This window comes from Physeter macrocephalus, chromosome 9, assembly GCF_002837175.3.
Source record: "Physeter macrocephalus isolate SW-GA chromosome 9, ASM283717v5, whole genome shotgun sequence".
NCBI classification, from domain to species: Eukaryota; Metazoa; Chordata; class Mammalia; order Artiodactyla; family Physeteridae; genus Physeter; species Physeter macrocephalus.
This window is the reverse complement of record NC_041222.1, coordinates 71,929,128-71,949,419: the sequence shown is the minus strand read 5'-3', so window position 1 is coordinate 71,949,419 and position 20,292 is coordinate 71,929,128.

The window sequence follows — 20,292 nt, the reverse complement described above, 5'->3', positions numbered from 1 at the left end:
AGAGTTCAGGAAAGTAATGTCTGGAAATGCTGTCAAACGTTAAATGAACCCAAATTTTCAGGTTAATAAAGGTCCAAAATAGGTATTTTCCTTTTCTGCTTGAATAAGGCAAAACAGTTTTCTCTGATGCAGGCTACTGAATTCTTTTAGAAGAATTCCAGTCTACATTTAATATTCATTGGACATCAGATTAAATGTCTGCATTGGTAGAATTATGGGCCAGATAGCTGCTGCTGCTTCTTTTTTTTTTCAAAGCAGTATTGTTAGCTATAGTCATCATGCTGTACTTTAGTTACAAATACAACTGTACAACTTATTGTACAAATAAATACTTTGTACAAAACCACTCAATACATAAGAGGTCCTAGATGTGAAGACCTTCCTGGAATGCCTAAGTCCATTTCTTTTTAATATACAATGTTTTTATCCTTGAAAAACTTCCTGGTTAAATGACTCCCATGACCTATGATTCATATGCGATTCAATTACAGTTGGAGAACTTGATAATTGGCTCTACATTAGATTCCCAGAAATCATTCATCTTATAATTGAAAGTTTGTACCTTTTAACCAACATCTCCCCATTTCCCACTCCCCAGTCCCCCAGCCACCATCATTCTTCTTTCTTTTTCTATGAGTTTGATATTTTTAGATTCCACATATGAGATCATAATGTATTTGTCTTCTTTGACTTATTTCATTTCACATAAGGCCCTCAACATTCACCGGTGTTGCTGCAAATGGCAGGATGTCCTTCATTTTTATGGCCAAATAATATTCCATTGTAGATCAGGACAATGCAAGTCAAAACCAAGGAAATTCAAGGAATTTGAAGTTCCTTGAAAGATCGTCTGGTTGGTGTATTTGCCTGTGAGCTGACTTTTCAATTTTCCTTTTGTTTATTAACCTTTATTTTTTTAAAAAAAGAATGTGTGTGTGTAGGCGGGGGAGCAGAGAGGGAGAGGGAGGAAAAGAGAGAGGAAGGGAGAGAGAAACAGAATGTATAACATTGTAAGCCAACCAGTGTTTACCCAACTTCCAATACTTACAGTTCTTTCTGGTACTAATAGAAATGAAGTCTGTGATGTAACATTTTCTACTACAGCTTTCTTAAGGGAAAGAAAGGGGATGAAAGTTAAAGATACAATGTTCTTTTAAATATATATGGCTATTTAATCCCTTAGCTCATTTTTTCTCATATCTCTTTCAAGAACATATCATTAATATAATCATTTTATAAGGTTCAAATATGTTAAATGCTTTATGCAAAACCATGCAAATAAATGAGCAATCCTAGATTTGAAGACATTTCTGGAATGACTAGGTCTGGCTTCTCTCTAATATACAATGTTTCTATCCTTGAAAAACTTCCTAGTAAAATGACTCCCATGACCTATGATTCATATGTGATTCAATTACAATTGGGGAACTTGATAACTGGAAACAAATGAAAGAAATTTATTTTCTAAATAATTTTCTTTGTCTTCCTCAAACTCTGCATCACTGTTTCACTTCTAATTCAATGATTGCTAAGTAATAATAGCTAGTAACTAGCGAGCACCTCATAATGATCCTGACATCTATTATTATTATTATTATCATTATTATCTTCATGGTATAGCTGAGAACACAAAGACTTGGAGATGTTAAGTGCTATATGCAAAGTCACACACACTGCTTTCAACTAAACTAAACAAAATTTGTGTGTGTGTGTGTGTGTATGGTTTGTTTTGTTCTGTTTCACTTCAAAAGGTTCCAAGATCTCGAGGACTTTGAATAATTTTTACTTCATCTTTTCTTTTACCAGTCTCCTTTGGGGCTCATCTACTTGGCCAGCTATGATATTATAACAAAAGAAAATTGGAATTCTATGGCAGATGATCTAAGGTTTTCATTTCATTAATGGAGAAATTTGGGACAAGACAAGGGATAGAGGAATATTCGGCAGGAATTGCTGGGGGAACAAGTAGTAAGCTGTGTATTGATTTTCTGTGGATCATGTTTGAGTGGTTGAGATTTCACTGCCCTGAAACAGGTTATATTACAGTCCATTTATTTGTCAGGGTATGATTTTATTAGCAACCAGTTCCGGGCCTTGCATGAGAATGAATCTTCTCACAGCCTGAGCATAAAAGACTAATGAAATTCAAAATCAACACCGCATTTGAAAGCTTTAGCTCCGGATCAGTGAGGGGAGGAGGTTGGAGTTAATGTCCCATTCTGTTCTGCTCAGATGAAGCTGATAACAAGTACTACATATGTGGATGCGTTTTCATCTCCATCTGCTGTGTTGAGTGTTAGCTCTCTATTTATTCTAGCTCATCCCCATGTTTGTGCTGATGGTAAATAAAAGGTGTAGCACAGGCATGAAAGGAAAATAGTGATTTTAACCACTTTGGAAAAGAAAAATAAATGGTGGGGTTAGGCATTTCTTATAAAATAAGGGAAGTACAAAAAGACTTGTGAAGGCACTTAAAGCTAACTTAAACTCTCAGGGCCATTGGAAGTTCAGCTTGCAAAAAAATCCCCAAAACAAAAAGACTTTATGTAAAATTTAATCAAATTGATCAGAGCATTCAACATCTATATACTAATGTTTTAATGATATCCTGTTTAATAAGAGTAGTAAAAATGCTAAAATTTTTTAAAAAATTATTCTAGGTTAGAAACAACAGGCTACTTATTTTATAAGATGATCTAAATAAGTCTATCTAATGCAGGAAAAAAAAATCTCTTTAACTCTCACAGAATGTTTAAGGCTGTTTAAACAGTTGCCTGCTGGAATTTCTCAATTTATATAGGATCCAGGAAGCCAATGGTAAAGACCTTGAATCCACTTCAGATATAACTTCATACACCTGATATGTTGAGGTGTATGTTTTATCTCAGGGGTGGAGTGCTGGATCCTGGACAGTTGTGTCTAGAGAGGGATGAAGAAGAAGGAAAGCATCATGGTGGACAATGGTGCTGGTAGGGTCCATAGACTTAGCGGCAGCTCTGGGAGTTGTGAGTGAGCCCTGGTCACTGGTACACTGTAACGCTGCATTTGAATACATCCTAATACAGCTTCACACCAACTCTCACCTCTTTTTAAATATAATACTTTTTTATTGTGAGGAGGAGAACACTATGATTTTTTTTTAAAGGCTCTTACTAAGAACTTGAGTACCTTGGCTGCAACACCCCACTCAACACTTTAAAAAGTTGTTATCTAGAAAGGAGAGGTGCTTGCCTGCAGGAGAAAAACAGAATGAGTTACAAAGCAGCAGGTGGTCGAAGAAGAATACAGCACCAAGCAGCAACAGCAGGAAAACAGTGACAAAGCTCACCTCATTGGTGGTTGAGTTGAGCATTGATGACAATTCCAAAGCTCTGGAGACAGGGAGGCAATTAACAGGGAGAGAAGCTCTCCAAACACAAATGACCACTGGACAGAAGTGGCCCGTATGAGTAACAGGCAAGACAAACCACCCCACCTTGAAGACTCCTAGAAAATTACCTAAGTGGGTAAGAACTAAGGTCTACCTCTTGGCGATTGGGAATTCTTAATGCCAATGATGTAAGTCCAACTTATTAAAGTGATCTTCTTTTAGATCTTCACACCAGTGGGTCCTTGATCCTTACAGATGGTACTTCAGACTTTGCAGCCAGCTGATCCCTTGAGGGTTCATCGCAGTAACAGAACCTCCTACCTGTCTGCCTTCAGCTTGAAAGAACATAACCTGACAGGTTCAGAAGCCTACCCACAGGGATCTTTCCACACACAGAATAATTTACTTTTAGTGTACAACCTGGAGAATCATATTTTTTTATGATAGTCTCAAAGCTTCTCAATTTCAACTTCATCTTTGGGTGTTTCTTTTATCTCCTTGCCTTAGTAGACTCCAGTTTTTACCTGAGGAATTGCTTCTCATCATGACCTCTGTAAAAGAAATAGCTGTGTATTCATAATTCTCATACCTCAGGGTCAGAATATGGAGCTGGTATCTATCATCTTACCATACTGCACCTCCTTGATTATTATTGCCTTTTATAAAATGTTTAGTGTCTGGTTATTGAATATCTTCTGGCCTTCTTTATCCTGCTATCTGTTAATCACCCTACCATTCATCTTGATTCAGCAAAGATTTTGGCACCTGGATCACCATATTTCTCTTTACTAAACCTGGCATCATTCTGGATGATTTTAATATCAATTTTAATATCTGAATGAATTAGCCATTCTAAACTTCCTTATCTCCAAACACTTTTTGACCCTGTATCTTAGCTACCCACTTACTTGACCACGTCTGTAACTGTAATTCACATTTTTCATTCATCTGTAAAAATCTTTGTCAAGTATTACATCCTGCTATTATAATCTTTTAGTTTTTCAGTTTGCCTGTCCAGTTACTCCCACTTCAGTCTTTTATAGCTTTATTGAGACTTTGAGTCTAACATCTCTCTACCTGCTCCAAATACATCATTCAGGTCTTTTTATTCCATCCTATCCATATTACTCATAATAGTATTATGTTGTTTTCCATTTCAAGAAACATCATAATATATTTGTTAAGGACATGGACTCTGTAGCCACAAAATCTGGGTTCAAATTCCATCCCTGAAGCTTCCTAGATCATTAACGTGTGTTTTGATTTCTGTTCCTTAATATTCGCAATAGTAGTATTTATTTTACAGGGTTTTTGTAAGGGTGAAGTGACTTCACTCTTGGTTGGTAGTTATTAACATTACAAGATATAATTTATATATAAGCATTTATTATCGTAAGTTTGACAAAACCACAAACTCCCTTGTTCATCCTATTTTTACCCCATCCCTCTGGCAAATCTCAAAACATGGATCAAACCAAATGATTCATTTTAACCATACCTCTACTGAAGTAGCTAATTCCTGCTGGAAGGAGATACATATTTGGTACCAGTACAAATTCATGGTCACAAAATGCAAGGTCTTATGATTCTCTGGACATTCTATTATTTCTCTTTTTCAACCCACTCTCACCCTCTTCACTATAATTAGTGAAATTTTCACTCTCCCCAAATTCCTAATGCCTAAAATCACCCCCCCCCAAGCACACACACCTTAGTCAAGTGATGTCATCTTCACATAAGACACTTAAAGGGCAGTGGGCCAGTAAGCATGAATTCTATTAACGTCCCTCCACTAAACAAACCAACCTAATTCTAATTGTCATTTTCCTCATTCTTACTTCTTGTAATAAAAGGGATGCCCTTCTTATTATTTGAAATCAATTCTGCCATCTATGTTTTGATTCATCCTTCATACCACCTTCGAAAATAAACTTTTTTTTTTTCTGTTTATTTGTGTGCTTATTAACTACTGCCTCTAAGTTGAATCTTGCACATTGCTTGTGAGTGTTTTCACATCCCTTTCTGCATCAGGAAACAAACAATTTTCTACCCTAAACTGCCAGATGCCATTTCCTATCACTTTCTTATTCTCTCTGAAGAAAACTTCTGATAACAGTTGCCCTTATTCAGTCTTTTGTTCATCATTTCTCATTCACTGTTCAATTCACTTCAGTTTGACTGGCAACTTATGATCTCAATACTATCATCAATGCAAATTAAATTGTTTTTTCTTTTTTCTTGACTCGGGCAGCATCCATTGATTTTCTCCTCCTTCTCAGAATAATGTATTGACTAAACTTCAGTAACACTACACACTCTTGGCATCCTCACAGTGTTCCCTCTTATGGACTCATTCTCATATGTGCAACTCTTACAAGTTGGAGTTCTTTAGGATTTGAGGCTGGATTCTCTTCTCAGTATATAATCTCTCCAAAATTCTATCTCTTTCACTCTTTAATACTTAAAATTCAATGACTCACTGTTTTATGTCTTTAAGCCTGGTTACCCTCTGAGGTCTAGACCCTTATATCCATACAAAAATCTCTTTTTGGAAGCTTCAGTGTCACTTTACACTCAACATATGCAAAAAGAATCATGATCATTCACTCTAAACCTGTATTTCCTTCTGTAACTCTTTTCTAAATGAATGGAAACACCATCCATCAAGTTGTGCAGGTTGGAATCTAAGTATCTGTTGCTGAATGTCTCCTTTCCCCTAATTTCCCACATCTAATACATCTCCCAATTCTCTTAGTCATTCTACCAATATATCTTGATTCCATTTCTTTCTAAATTTTATTTATTATTCCCCATTCCAGGGCCAATCATCCCTCACCTATATTGTTTATATAACCCCTAAACAAGTTTCTCCATATCAATTTTTGCCCCTGTTCAATCAGTTCTTCTTAATGCAGTCACAGTGATCATTTATTTGTCTTTTCAAAAAGCAAATTTTATGTCACTCCATTTCTTCTCCCTCTCATAACTCTCCAATTGCTTCCAAATGCCCTTTGAAACAGTCAAAATCTTTAACATCACATAAAAAGTAATGCGTAGTCTTACCCCTCTGTAAAGCCAACATCATTATTTCAGACGTGTCTCAAATTATTCTCTGTGCTCTTATTTTTCAGAGAGGTGGGGATTTTCCTTGTGTATTTATTTATGATTTATTTAAAACAGATTTATTGAGATTTTATGTACAAATAATGCACATTTTTAACGTGTATAACGATGAGTTTGGACATATGCAAACACCTGTGGTACCATCACCACAGTCGAGGTAATAGGCATATCCAAGACCTCCCAGAGTTTCTTTTCTTACCTTTGTGTGTGTGTGTGTTTGTGTTAAGAACACTTAACATGAGATCTTTCGCAGTACACAATACCATCTTGTTAATTATAGGCACTATGTTGTATAGCAGATCTCTAGAACTTATTCATTTTGTATAACTAAATACCCATTGAACAGCAACTCCCCATGTACCCCTCCATTCTACTTTCTCCTTCTATGAGCCTGACTATTTGATATGCCTCATATAAGTGGAATCCTACAGTATTTGTCTGTCCGTGACTGACTTATTTCACCTAATATATTGCCCTCGTTTCATCATGTTGTCACATATTGCATAATTTACTTCTTCTTTAAGACAGTATAATATTTCATTGTATGTATATATGACATTTCCTTTATTCATGCACTTGTCAGTGGACATTTAGATTGTTTCTTCATCTTGGCTCTTGTACTTCAGTGAATATGGAGGTGTTCACTGAACACTCCTTGAGTTCCTGAATATCTCTTGTGATCTTAATTTCAATTATTTTGGATAAATACCTAGAAGTGGGATTGTTGGATCATATGGTAGTTCTATCTTTAAGCTTTTCAGGAACCTCCATACTATTTTCCATAGCACCTCTACCATTTTAATTTCCTCCAGCAGTATATGAGGGTTCCAGTTTCTTCATATCTTTGCCAACTCATTATTTTTTGTGATTCTTTTTTATAATAGCTATCTGTACAAGTGTGAAGTGATGTCTCACTGTGGTTTTGATTTGCATTTCTGATGGTTAGTGGTGTTAACATCTTTTCATACACCAAATAATTTTGTTATAACAAGAAAACCAATGAATTGAAAAAATTAATCATTTTTTACATTAAATACTGTGACTCAATTATCAACTTTAGTTTTGTAATGTCAGTACTTAACTCTAATTAGGTATAGGTCTATGGAAATACTTAGATTTTGCATTAGTTAAAATTAATATCTAATAGAGAAATGGCATTATATTGACCTCAATTTGATGAACCTGTAATTAGATTTTTAAATGTAATCCATATTTTAGAATGTATGTAATGACTTTTCTTTTTCTCTATTTCTGGCATAAATATTTTGTCACATTTTAGGAATGTCATACAACAAAATAGGTTAGTGTAAAGGAATATATGGGCAATTAGTATTAGTGAAAATCTTTGTGCTTATGTAGAAATCATTTTGTTCAAACCACATTTTATAAAATAGAATACAATGAATATAATAAGTGAGAGAATTCAACAAGGTTAAAGATGATTTTAGAAATGTTTTTGAAAACAGTAGCTTGTTTGTGAGTGTGGTTTGGCTCCCCGAATGCTTTCATGTATATAGTGGTTCAGAATTAGGCACATATCCTTTCAAATGGCAGTTCTGCTACTGACCCACAAAATGTATCAGGAAACATACATAAAATAAGTACTCTGGTGTCCTTATCTGTAAAGGGGGAATAGTAATACTTACCTCAATGAGCTGTTATAAAATTTATACTTAATATACTTAATAATGACTTTAAGCATTAAGCACAACCCTGGCCTAATTAAGTCCTAAATTGGGAAATTATTATTCTACCCCACCTGATTTCTACCTTGCTAGAATAGCACACTGAGCACAATAATCACTTAATAAACACCATACCATGCTGTGGCTGCTCAATAAACATTATTATAAATCAGTGGCTGATCAATAAGGAGGAGAATATGTCTGTTAAGGTTTTTTATATGATATATCTAGTTTTATCAAAGAGCAGTAGAATACCTATCTGACCAGAACCTAATCAGCTTCATAAGAAATAGGAGGTATTGTCATATACAACTTGAAGCTTTCTTGATACCCCATTTTATTTTCAGATTTTAGAGGAGAAATGGTACATTTGAATTATGTTAAACCAAGCTAGATAAAACTGTAACATTTCCAGCTTCCATAAGCCTTAACTGATTCATTGGCTAACCACATTGGATTTGTCTATAGGGCAGAAAGAATGGCAGCACATAAGCTTGTTCAAGTCTATGCCCATAATCTTGTGCATAGCAGGGCAAGGCTGACTGATGACTTTGATTGTAAAATCAAGGTCAGAATTGTTAAGCAATAAACTTTTACCCTCATATGTATATGCAATTTTGCTTTTTCACCCACATTTTGTTTTGCTTTGTTGTCTCCCTAAATCATTTTTCCTCTGTTATTTGTGGTAATGCCTGCTCAGGATGTTAGACCTGTATAATATTTTAATCTTTATCCTGCAAATTTACATATATGATTTAATTTGAAGTACAGAATAGCTTCACGATAACCAGAAATTTGAAATACAGAAACTAATGTTTAATACATTTCCGAGAAATGGATCTTAAGATACTGCTTGGAAATTTAATCAGGTTTTTTACCTTAACTAATTATTGGTTAGAGAACCAATGTCAATCTGGGAAGACTGGCCTATCTGACAGAGAATGCATATTAATAATTGAGGGATGAAGGAAGGAACCACTTGGATATCAGTGTGACAGATAAAACATTCTCAGTCTCACAGCCAATCATAAAAGTTAGGAGATTTTTCTGAATGTACTGCAACTGGCAAGCTGAAAATCAGCCTGACAATTAAAATAGACTGTCCCTGGCTTGCTCTAAAATGATATCCATTGCATAGAATTTGAGAAGTGCTAAATGTTAGTATATATGTAACAAGTTTTACACAATGCCTCTTGCATGGTAGAGGATCTATAAATACAATTTCCCTTAATGTTGAGGCAACTCCAACTGAGAAGTTCTATTTGCTTTTACAGTGTGCCCCTAGAAGTTCATAATTGTGTCACAGCCTGAAAAAATATTGGGCAATGCTGCCCCAGGGCAAAGGGAAGAAGCCAAGGCATTACTCTGTGGCATGTCACACAGCAGGCAATTTAAGATTCTAGGTTCTGAAATCCATCTCTTGAAATAGTTCCTAGAATAGATATAGCACATTTGTTTCAAGAAATTCAAAACCAATCTTTTACCCTATCTCAATTATTCACACTACTCACCTGTGAGAAATGAGGTCAAATAATACCAACCCCAGAGTTTTGATACATAGATCTGATAAGTGATTTATTCAGAAACATAATGTTTAATAGATCTCAAGGTTCTAATTCCCAAAGCTTTGCAATGTTTCTTGACTTAATGAATTAACTAATTTCTTTGTGAAGAGGGCAGAGATTAGTTCTTGTTTTACTGGCCCTTATGGTTGAAAATGTGGTCATTTATCTTGAATGTGTTCACAATAATGGTCACCGAGGGCCTTTTGGGGATTGCAGCTCAAATAAACAAATAAAGTCCCTTTTGGGGATTGCAGCTGTAATAAACAAAGGCCTGAACTAAGCATTAGCATTGCCAGATTTAAATCACTTTCTCTATTCAAGTTAGTTTCCTAGGACACGGGCACTGAAAATTCCAACTTTATCATGTTAGTGAAGAAGATTTGTGAGGATCCCTTTTTATAGGGTCTGAAAGATCAACAGCATAGCCACTATTGCCCAGGACCCTCAATCAAATGAATAATAAATATAAACTTATTTAAAAATAAGATTTTAAATAATAAATGACTACATTGCATGGAAAGAGCAGGTTCACACATTCCATTAGAATGGCATTCATTATCTGCAGGCATTTCCACAGTTCTTGCTGACCTTTATTAAACCATCACTAACAAACTCCTTCAGGTGACTGGTAAAACATGTTGAAATGAAATGAAATGAGGAGTTAATATCTGGATGTGGAGAGACATTGCTGTCTTTACAAACAGAGAAGTTAAACTCCCAGTCAGATTCTAAAGTGGAAATATACCATGCAAAAGTGTGCATAGCACAAAGCTTGCCACTGTAAAGTAGATTTTGGAAATATATCTAAACAGCCAAAGTAAAAAAAAAAAAAAAAATTCCTTCTTAGGGAGAGAACTGTCAAGTTTAGAAAAAATTAAAAAAAATTTGGCATTATAAATTAGGGCACTACTTTAGTCATGGATTAGAAGGAGAAACAAAGGGATAGCTAATGTAATATTCATTACAAATAAATAGGAGTTTAGGAGAAGCTGAAACCTATGAGAAAGATGGAATTAGGAATTTCTAGAGTCAGTGATGTAACTGAAGGGGTTGTAAGAAAACATACTTAATATACAGTTCCTTAAATCAGTGATGTAAAATCCCTCTCCCTCTCAGGCTATGTATGTATGTGTGTTTGTGTATATGAAACGGACAATCAACTGACTGAGCCTTAAACGAAGAGAAGAATCATGGATACATGAGGCTTGATTGAGTTGGGAAATTACAAGGAATCAGAATCATAAAGTCAGAAGCCATAGCAATCATGAAAATACAAGTCCATGGACATGTTTAAGAATCTTGGGAACAAGTAAACATACACTTTTAATTGCCATCTAGATAAACCTCGTTTTATTTCCCATTCTCAAGCAATCATAAAAGTTAGGAGATTTTTCTGAATGTACTGCAACTGGCAAGCTGAAAATCAGCCTGACAATTAAAATAGACTGTCCCCTGGCTTGCTCTAAAATGATATCCATTGCATAGAATTTGAGAAGTGCTAAATGTTAGTATATATGTAACAAGTTTTACACAATGCCTCTTGCATGGTAGAGGATCTATAAATACAATTTCCCTTAATGTTGAGGCAACTCCAACTGAGAAGTTCTATTTGCTTTTACAGTGTGCCCCTAGAAGTTCATAATTGTGTCACAGCCTGAAAAAATATTGGGCAATGCTGCCCCAGGGCAAAGGGAAGAAGCCAAGGCATTACTCTGTGGCATGTCACACAGCAGGCAATTTAAGATTCTAGGTTCTGAAATCCATCTCTTGAAATAGTTCCTAGAATAGATATAGCACATTTGTTTCAAGAAATTCAAAACCAATCTTTTACCCTATCTCAATTATTCACACTACTCACCTGTGAGAAATGAGGTCAAATAATACCAACCCCAGAGTTTTGATACATAGATCTGATAAGTGATTTATTCAGAAACATAATGTTTAATAGATCTCAAGGTTCTAATTCCCAAAGCTTTGCAATGTTTCTTGACTTAATGAATTAACTAATTTCTTTGTGAAGAGGGCAGAGATTAGTTCTTGTTTTACTGGCCCTTATGGTTGAAAATGTGGTCATTTATCTTGAATGTGTTCACAATAATGGTCACCGAGGGCCTTTTGGGGATTGCAGCTCAAATAAACAAATAAAGTCCCTTTTGGGGATTGCAGCTGTAATAAACAAAGGCCTGAACTAAGCATTAGCATTGCCAGATTTAAATCACTTTCTCTATTCAAGTTAGTTTCCTAGGACACGGGCACTGAAAATTCCAACTTTATCATGTTAGTGAAGAAGATTTGTGAGGATCCCTTTTTATAGGGTCTGAAAGATCAACAGCATAGCCACTATTGCCCAGGACCCTCAATCAAATGAATAATAAATATAAACTTATTTAAAAATAAGATTTTAAATAATAAATGACTACATTGCATGGAAAGAGCAGGTTCACACATTCCATTAGAATGGCATTCATTATCTGCAGGCATTTCCACAGTTCTTGCTGACCTTTATTAAACCATCACTAACAAACTCCTTCAGGTGACTGGTAAAACATGTTGAAATGAAATGAAATGAGGAGTTAATATCTGGATGTGGAGAGACATTGCTGTCTTTACAAACAGAGAAGTTAAACTCCCAGTCAGATTCTAAAGTGGAAATATACCATGCAAAAGTGTGCATAGCACAAAGCTTGCCACTGTAAAGTAGATTTTGGAAATATATCTAAACAGCCAAAGTAAAAAAAAAAAAAAAAATTCCTTCTTAGGGAGAGAACTGTCAAGTTTAGAAAAAATTAAAAAAAATTTGGCATTATAAATTAGGGCACTACTTTAGTCATGGATTAGAAGGAGAAACAAAGGGATAGCTAATGTAATATTCATTACAAATAAATAGGAGTTTAGGAGAAGCTGAAACCTATGAGAAAGATGGAATTAGGAATTTCTAGAGTCAGTGATGTAACTGAAGGGGTTGTAAGAAAACATACTTAATATACAGTTCCTTAAATCAGTGATGTAAAATCCCTCTCCCTCTCAGGCTATGTATGTATGTGTGTTTGTGTATATGAAACGGACAATCAACTGACTGAGCCTTAAACGAAGAGAAGAATCATGGATACATGAGGCTTGATTGAGTTGGGAAATTACAAGGAATCAGAATCATAAAGTCAGAAGCCATAGCAATCATGAAAATACAAGTCCATGGACATGTTTAAGAATCTTGGGAACAAGTAAACATACACTTTTAATTGAGACCTAGATAAACCTCGTTTTATTTCCCATTCTCAAGTAATATTTAGTTGGAATTTCATTTTTATAGTTTTGAGCCACTTGAAAAACGATTTCTTTTGCATATCTCCATCCTCTAATAATATATTGCTGGGCTTTGTTTTCTGTAGGTTTTTTTTTTTCTTTCACATCCCTCCCCCTCACATGTCTGACCTTACTCCTTAAGGACAATTCAGTATCATTGGTTTTAGCTGTCATCACAATCTTAATTAGTTCCTGTTTTTAGTCTCTCTGTGCTACATGCTTTTGTCCATGATGCCACCAACTACCTTTCTTAAAATTTTAAATCATCTTTCCCTTTTTAAACAACTTTGATAACATCACTTCATAGCAAAATATTTTGATCTTTTCAGTTTTATACTCAAGGGTATTTTGACTTCACTGTTTGACCTTTTGTTTTGTCTTTGCTCTGTTACTGGTGGGGAGAGTTACAACACCATGTGCAAAGCAATAAAAAGATGGGTGCAGAACAGAGTAGTGGTAGAACATGTGCAGTCTGGTCAGTAGAAACACTCCTAGGACATCTGAAAGCAATTTGGCATATTTTTCTCATTGGTTAATTACCACCTCAATCATAATGCATATTATTGGCATCTGTCTTTGATATAAAGTAAAATGAACAGTAACCAAAACTTCTCATTATAAAAAATGAGTTCTGCCATATTTTTACCCTCAACCATTAGACATCACACACACACACACACACACACACACACACACACACACACACACACAAACTTACAATGGTGAAGTTATAAAGAGTAAAATTTGAAACTGAAAAATAATCTAAGTGATGCATAAAATTTAAAAATATATTTACAGAACATTAAGTAGGATAATGAAAATATAATAAATGGAAATGGTTTAATGGAAATGGTTTAATACATTTTAGTAAAGATTGATCAGTGTTGATATATATCTTAAGCATTAGGCTTGTTCTTATTAAATATATATTATTAAAATGCTGTCAGGGTCAGAATGGTATGTCTATTATCTGGTCATTCTCCTCATTGGTTAAAGAATTGCTTAAAATAGAGAATTCAAATTACTTTCCCAGGTAGCCTCAGTCAACCTCCCCAGCAACACTTCCTAATTCCTCCCCAATTCCTTAACATAGTCCTTAGGACCCACACTGCTATAATCATATTGAGGGTCTTATTTGTATTTTCACAATCTCGTACTATATAGTTCCTGAAACGTCTCTTCAGAACCTCTTCATCTTCCCTCATTTTTCTGCCTGGCAAATACTTATTTACCCTGAAGGTTTGGTTGACCTCCATAACCACAGTCAGATTTGATCACTCCCACCTTAAGAGCATAGTACTGACATGATGGTATTCATTGGACAGATGTCCATTTCTCAACATATTCCATCCATCACTAATCATCAATTTAGTAAAGGCCAAGATTTAAGAACCAAGGTTTATACATTTGTATATTCCCCTCAATATTTTGCAAATATTTTGTGCACGTTCCAAAAATTTTGCTAAATAACTAAAAAGCCATATAGTAGAAGCCTTGAAGAACTTCACAATGAATTACCATGTACCCTCTGGGAATTTTCTTAAGCTCTTTGTACCCTAGAATTTATTTTTGTTTGTTTGTTTTGTTTTTCTCATTTTAAAAACGATGATGGTCATACCAATCTCATAGAATTGATATATACATGAATGTATGTAGGCAAAGGACTCAGAACTGTGATTGGAATAAAGTACACACTCATAAATTCAGATATGTAAATTAATTTTATGTCTTGAATATTTACATCAGTCATAACTGGAAGTAAGAATACACAAAAGTGCTTGAACTATCTACCAGCTCTGGGATTTCCTATGGCTGGTGAGTAAAAGGCAGACATATCAGAATTGTTCTGCTTTTGTTTACATATCCTGATACATTGTGTAATGTGATTGGGATTTTAACATTCATGTAAGCTGCAGGGGTAACTTCTATATAATGGACTGTGGCACTAAAAATTAGAGAATTCAATTGAAAGGAATTATGGTAGTGTTGGCTGTTTTCAATGAACTAGTTTGAAAGTTAATTATTTTTTTAAATAGCTTTACCAAGAAAGTAACTCTTCAGGAAGCTTAAAAAGCCTAATTTCTCTGACTGCTTTTCATCAAAGTCCTTTTACTCCCTGTTGTGCTGACCTATTAAAATGAGTATTGAATCACATGTTGAATGCAGAACTTTGGATAATTCTTTGCTAACAAGTAAATAAAACATTTCAGGGATAATCACAAGGTTTTATTTCTGCCAGGTTGGGGCTCTCGCATTTGACAGTTATATCTTAATGTCAAACTGAAAGCAGACATTTACAGTGATTACTCAGTGCAATAAGAAAGGGGACCTTTCCCTTCTAGATTCTTACCCTTTAAAAACACTCCTTCACCGGTGTCAGCTTTTGGCAAGGAAAGTCACTATGGCCAGTTTTGTGGTTGCTTCTCCATACTTGGTAGTAGTTGTTCTGGAGAAAGGAAAGGAAGAATATACTTCAGTGAAAGAGGGAGACTTACACTGGTGATCACTTTTTATGAAAGAGAAAAAAGATGTTTGAACTCCCTCAGTTTTTTTGAGCATGACCTATAACAATAGTAATTCAGAAGACACTGTTATTCAGGCAATTCTACGACACTGTAGGGAGGGTAACACAGGTATCTGTCTTTAGGGAGGGACAGTAGTGGTGGAGGTTATGATATAAACATAAATAGACATGGTTATATTATTTCCAAAATAGTATCCCTCACGTTTTTTAAAAAAATCAGTTTATGAAATAGCTTATAAACGTGTTCACACGAGTGGTTTTGTAAAGGGATTTATTTGATAATTCATTCTTTCAGCAATCTGTTTTGTAAGAGGCAGTGGCATATATAGATCTTAGAGAAGAAATGTAACTATCCTAAAACAGAGGTGAGGACGAATACCACAAATTGCCCTGGAATAGAATAACAACCAGATTTGAAGTTTATAAATGTTCTGGAAATTGATCATGCGTCTTGGCCTCTGGACATTTTCCAAACCCTTCAAAGACATGTCTCTCCAGGCAGAGGTGTAGCTTGCTTCCTATTCTCCTATGAGGTGATGTAGCAGGAATATGGCTTGTCTGCCAATCTGCTAGATCCGTATGAGACATCAGTTCAGAATAGAACAATATGCAGGCAACATGAGGAAATCCTCACAGGAGTCTGGTTTTCAGGGCCATCAGTAACACTGGAGGTTTTACTGTACAGTGTCCAGCATCAGCATCGTGAACTGCAGGGTAGTGCCCAACATAAGGGCAAGGAGCTCATAACTGGAACAGCCTTCACACCTAACTTTGTGATCCTACTGACAAGTCTGAGAACATTTAAGTATCTTCTAATAAATCTGTTGTCTTCTTAAGCTAGTTAGTTGTGGTTCTCCTGCAACTAGAAGCCATGATACACTGAGATAGCAACAAGAACTCATACTTTTCCCAATTTCTAGAGTATATAAATGACAGTGACCCCAGCTTGAATGATATTAACTATGTATATATAAATGAATAGATAACTATGTGATACTGAATACAAACTTCAGAATTGCATTATTTCAAGGTCCTGGTGAAAGTAGTCCTTTGGACAAGTCATTTAAGCATTGATATGGCTTTTTGCAGCTCAGAAATTTGCTTTTAAAGTATCAATGTATATAACTCCCTAAGCCCATAGTTATGAGGGTTAAATAAAATGATTTTTAGAAAATGATTAAAAAATACCGGGAACACATATAGCACTCAGCAAATTTTGGTTGCCTTTGCTGATGTAGTAGTAGCAATAATAGTAGTAGTAGTGGTGGTGGTGGTGGTGGTGGTAGTATGACCTGATAAAAGTTTTTTATTATATTACCTCACTTATTCTCACAGAAGCCTCAGAAGGTATTATAATTTCCAGTTTTAGTAATGAAGAATATGATGTTGACAGTTTAAGTATCTCATCCCAAACCACACAAATTTGAAATAACAGTCAACATTTCTCCAAAACCTGTGTTCCCCAATTCCCCATATCGCTTACCCAAGTCAAAGGCCGACAAACACAAAGGTACGAGTCAGGATGCATCAGTGGTCAAAGCCTGCATGAGTGAAGAAGGAAGGCTCAGAGTCGGGGCAGGTGCCAATTTGTCCCCAGAACTGGAGATCAATAGTTTTTTAGAGGACCGACTATGCTCCATGTACTGCTGTAAGCTCTTCCTAGGTATCATTTCATTTAATGATCACAAGACACCAAGAAGACCAGTTTTATAGTGAATTATCAACCTTTTACAGGAAAACTGAGACATAACCACTTTTGCAGGGTCACAGAGCTTGCAGATGCTGGAGCTGGGAACTGAAGCTAAACTGACTTCCAAGTGAGTCTGTGTTGATCAAGCCAATGTTTTATCACCTCCACTTTGCTCTGGTTAGTAACTCTTTCTCTGGTGTCAGACTAACCTGGATTGCTGTGTGTGGTCGTTAAGAAGTGACAATATGTGAACATTTGCCTTGTTTAAGGGGTTTGTTTTTGTCCTTTTGCTTGTTTGTATTTGTTTTATTTTTTGGTGTTCTTTTTCTCTTTGTTTTTAAATGGACATCAAAACTCTCCTTGTTCTCCGAATTGTCAGTTGCTGATGTCTTGATTTTGCTCCTAGGTTTTGAGCACCTAGTATGAAGAAAAAACTGACAAAATGTTGATGGAGTAACATTACAGGGAAAAGTTGTAGGGGAGAGAGAAATGTGGCTGTTCCCCACAAGAATGGGAGGGAATAGTCTTTGGCATGGGGTGGGGGGTAGGAGGGATGGAGCAGTGGAGACTGTTTCCCTGATTCTTGACGTGCCCAAGGCAGACAACCAAACCTGGGTCTGTGCGGGGGAGCAAGGAGATAAAATCCTGTCTCACAAACAATTCTCAAAGCTCAAAGTTCAGGCTTGGCAAAGAAGTAGTGAAGAGTCATTGAAGTATGTGAATAATGATTTATAAAGTCTAATACATAGGAAACACAGTAATACTCTCTCATGGGTGTGTATGTGTATATTTGTGAAGTGACATAAAATCTACGGAATGGAGAACACAGTACTTGACAATTTCAAGTACTCGTACATTTTAATGATTATTATTGAGATTTCCATCATGAATTCTTGTTTCTGTGGAATGGATCATATTAAAGAGCCAAGAATAAACTTGTTTAATCTTATATATCTTAAGATTATAGATGTCAGTAATTCTTATATTTCTATATATCTTAAATTTATTTATCACTAAATATCCGCCCCTATTTTCTTTCCTGACTGGTCGTCTTCTCCCTATGTTCTCCCTAGACTATAGTTATCAGTCTAAATGGAACCTAAATTTTACAAGAAAAATAGCATCTAGGTTAATATGTAGAAAAACTTTGCGAGAAGAGTAAAAAATAACTTTGTTTTTGATGCTTTGCGCTAAGTTGATGTCTGTATATATGGTGGCAATAAACTGACTTTTTTAGTAGTACAGTTTCTGTCCAATTAAAACATGCTTTTGGGCTTCCCTGGTGGCGCAGTGGTTGAGAGTCCGCCTGCCGATGCAGGGGACACGGGTTCGTGCCCTGGTTCGGGAAGATCCCACATGCCGCGGAGCGGCTGGGCCCGTGAACCATGACCGCTGAGCCTGCGCGTCCGGAGCCTGTGCTCTGCAACGGGAGAGGCCACAGCAGTGAGAGGCCCGCGTACCGCAAAAAAAAAAAAAAAAAAAAAAAAAAAAAAAAGCTTAAAATATGCTTATTAGCATGTGTCTGAGTTATGTATGAATAAATGCCTACAAATCTTCCATTTGTTGTACTTGGAGCAGATGAAACTAATAGGAGTGCCTACAGCAGGTGAGAAATTGGCTGCAGTTCAACTACAGAGTGCACATGATTCTTACTCTTAAAGCCTTCATGTCATTAAACTGTTATTTATTGATCCTGCTGTCAAGGCAGCAAAGAAGAGTAATTTTAAAGCTCAGAATGAAAAAAATAAATTAAAAAATCCCTTTTCTGATAGATTGTGCATATCCAGTGCAATCCATTTTCATATGTTCCCAGTTCTTGATTTCCTTATATGCCCAGAAGTAATGTAACCATAAATGAGATAAATGCATGAAATATCTTCTCTGCTTTTTCAATTGATAGTATCTTGTGTTTAATTCATTTATCAAAAGTATTAGTATCAGGAAAGGAGAAAATGTAGTAAGTCAGTGCCACATTATAAAGATAATAAATGCTTAATTTTATCTTTTGGTATCAATTTGTGACTTTTTTTTAAAGAAGAGATTGCTAATAGGAAAGATAGATATTATGGTGATGATTAAAATGATCTATTCCTCCCTGTTTTTGTTTTTATTTTTGTTTTGTCTTCTTCCTGTATATATTCTTTATTTTCAACTTGTGTAATCTACAAAGAAGCAACAGCAAACAGCCATGTTAACTAATTCCCTATCTCTTTGGAAAGGGGGATTTTTAAAATTTAGCAATGATGACCTGTGATTTGAAATATAATATAAATTGTGTGTGTGTTGATTTTTTATTTGACTGGGGTTTTTCTTTAGTATTCTTTACTATAACTTTCTGTGCAAGTTTTAAATACAGTTTTCATTTAGGACATTGAATTTTCTACTAACTTACAATACAGTACTGATAAACTGAACTGTTATTTCCTTTCCTTGTGCACTCATTTATGTATTGAGAGCGCTGAAAGATTTAATATATCAGTTTAGTATTTTTAACTGTCACTGAATTTGCTACAAATGTGGGGTCTTCATTTTTTGATTGTGGAATCGTGCTACAATTTCTATGTTCTTGCTGTCTTGATCACTCTCTTCTATGATGGATCCAGAAGAAGCAACACCAGGTGGCAGATATCTGCCCCAGGGAAGCATCTAGCTAGGTATGTTTCCTGTTATGCTTCTGTACTCTGTTAGTGTTTGGTAATGATGGGGTTGCAGACTTTCTCCAGATTTTTCTGCTGAGATGCAAGTGTCTTCTTCTCTACAATGTTATTCTTATTGAACCAGTCAATGATTTCATTACACTTGTAGAAAATCTTCTATTTGTCGTCATCATTGACATTGCCTTTGATATTTTTTTTACATTAGACGATGGCTTTCACATTGAAGATGTAGGATTTAAGAGAAAATTTAGAAGAAACCTTGTATCTCTGCTTCTCGTTTCAACTTTGTGTTTCTTAGCCTTCTGAATTGTACCGTCAAGGTCTTCCTTGCTCAAAGGACACTTGTCATTAGTGGTGGCAATCTTGTTCTTTTTT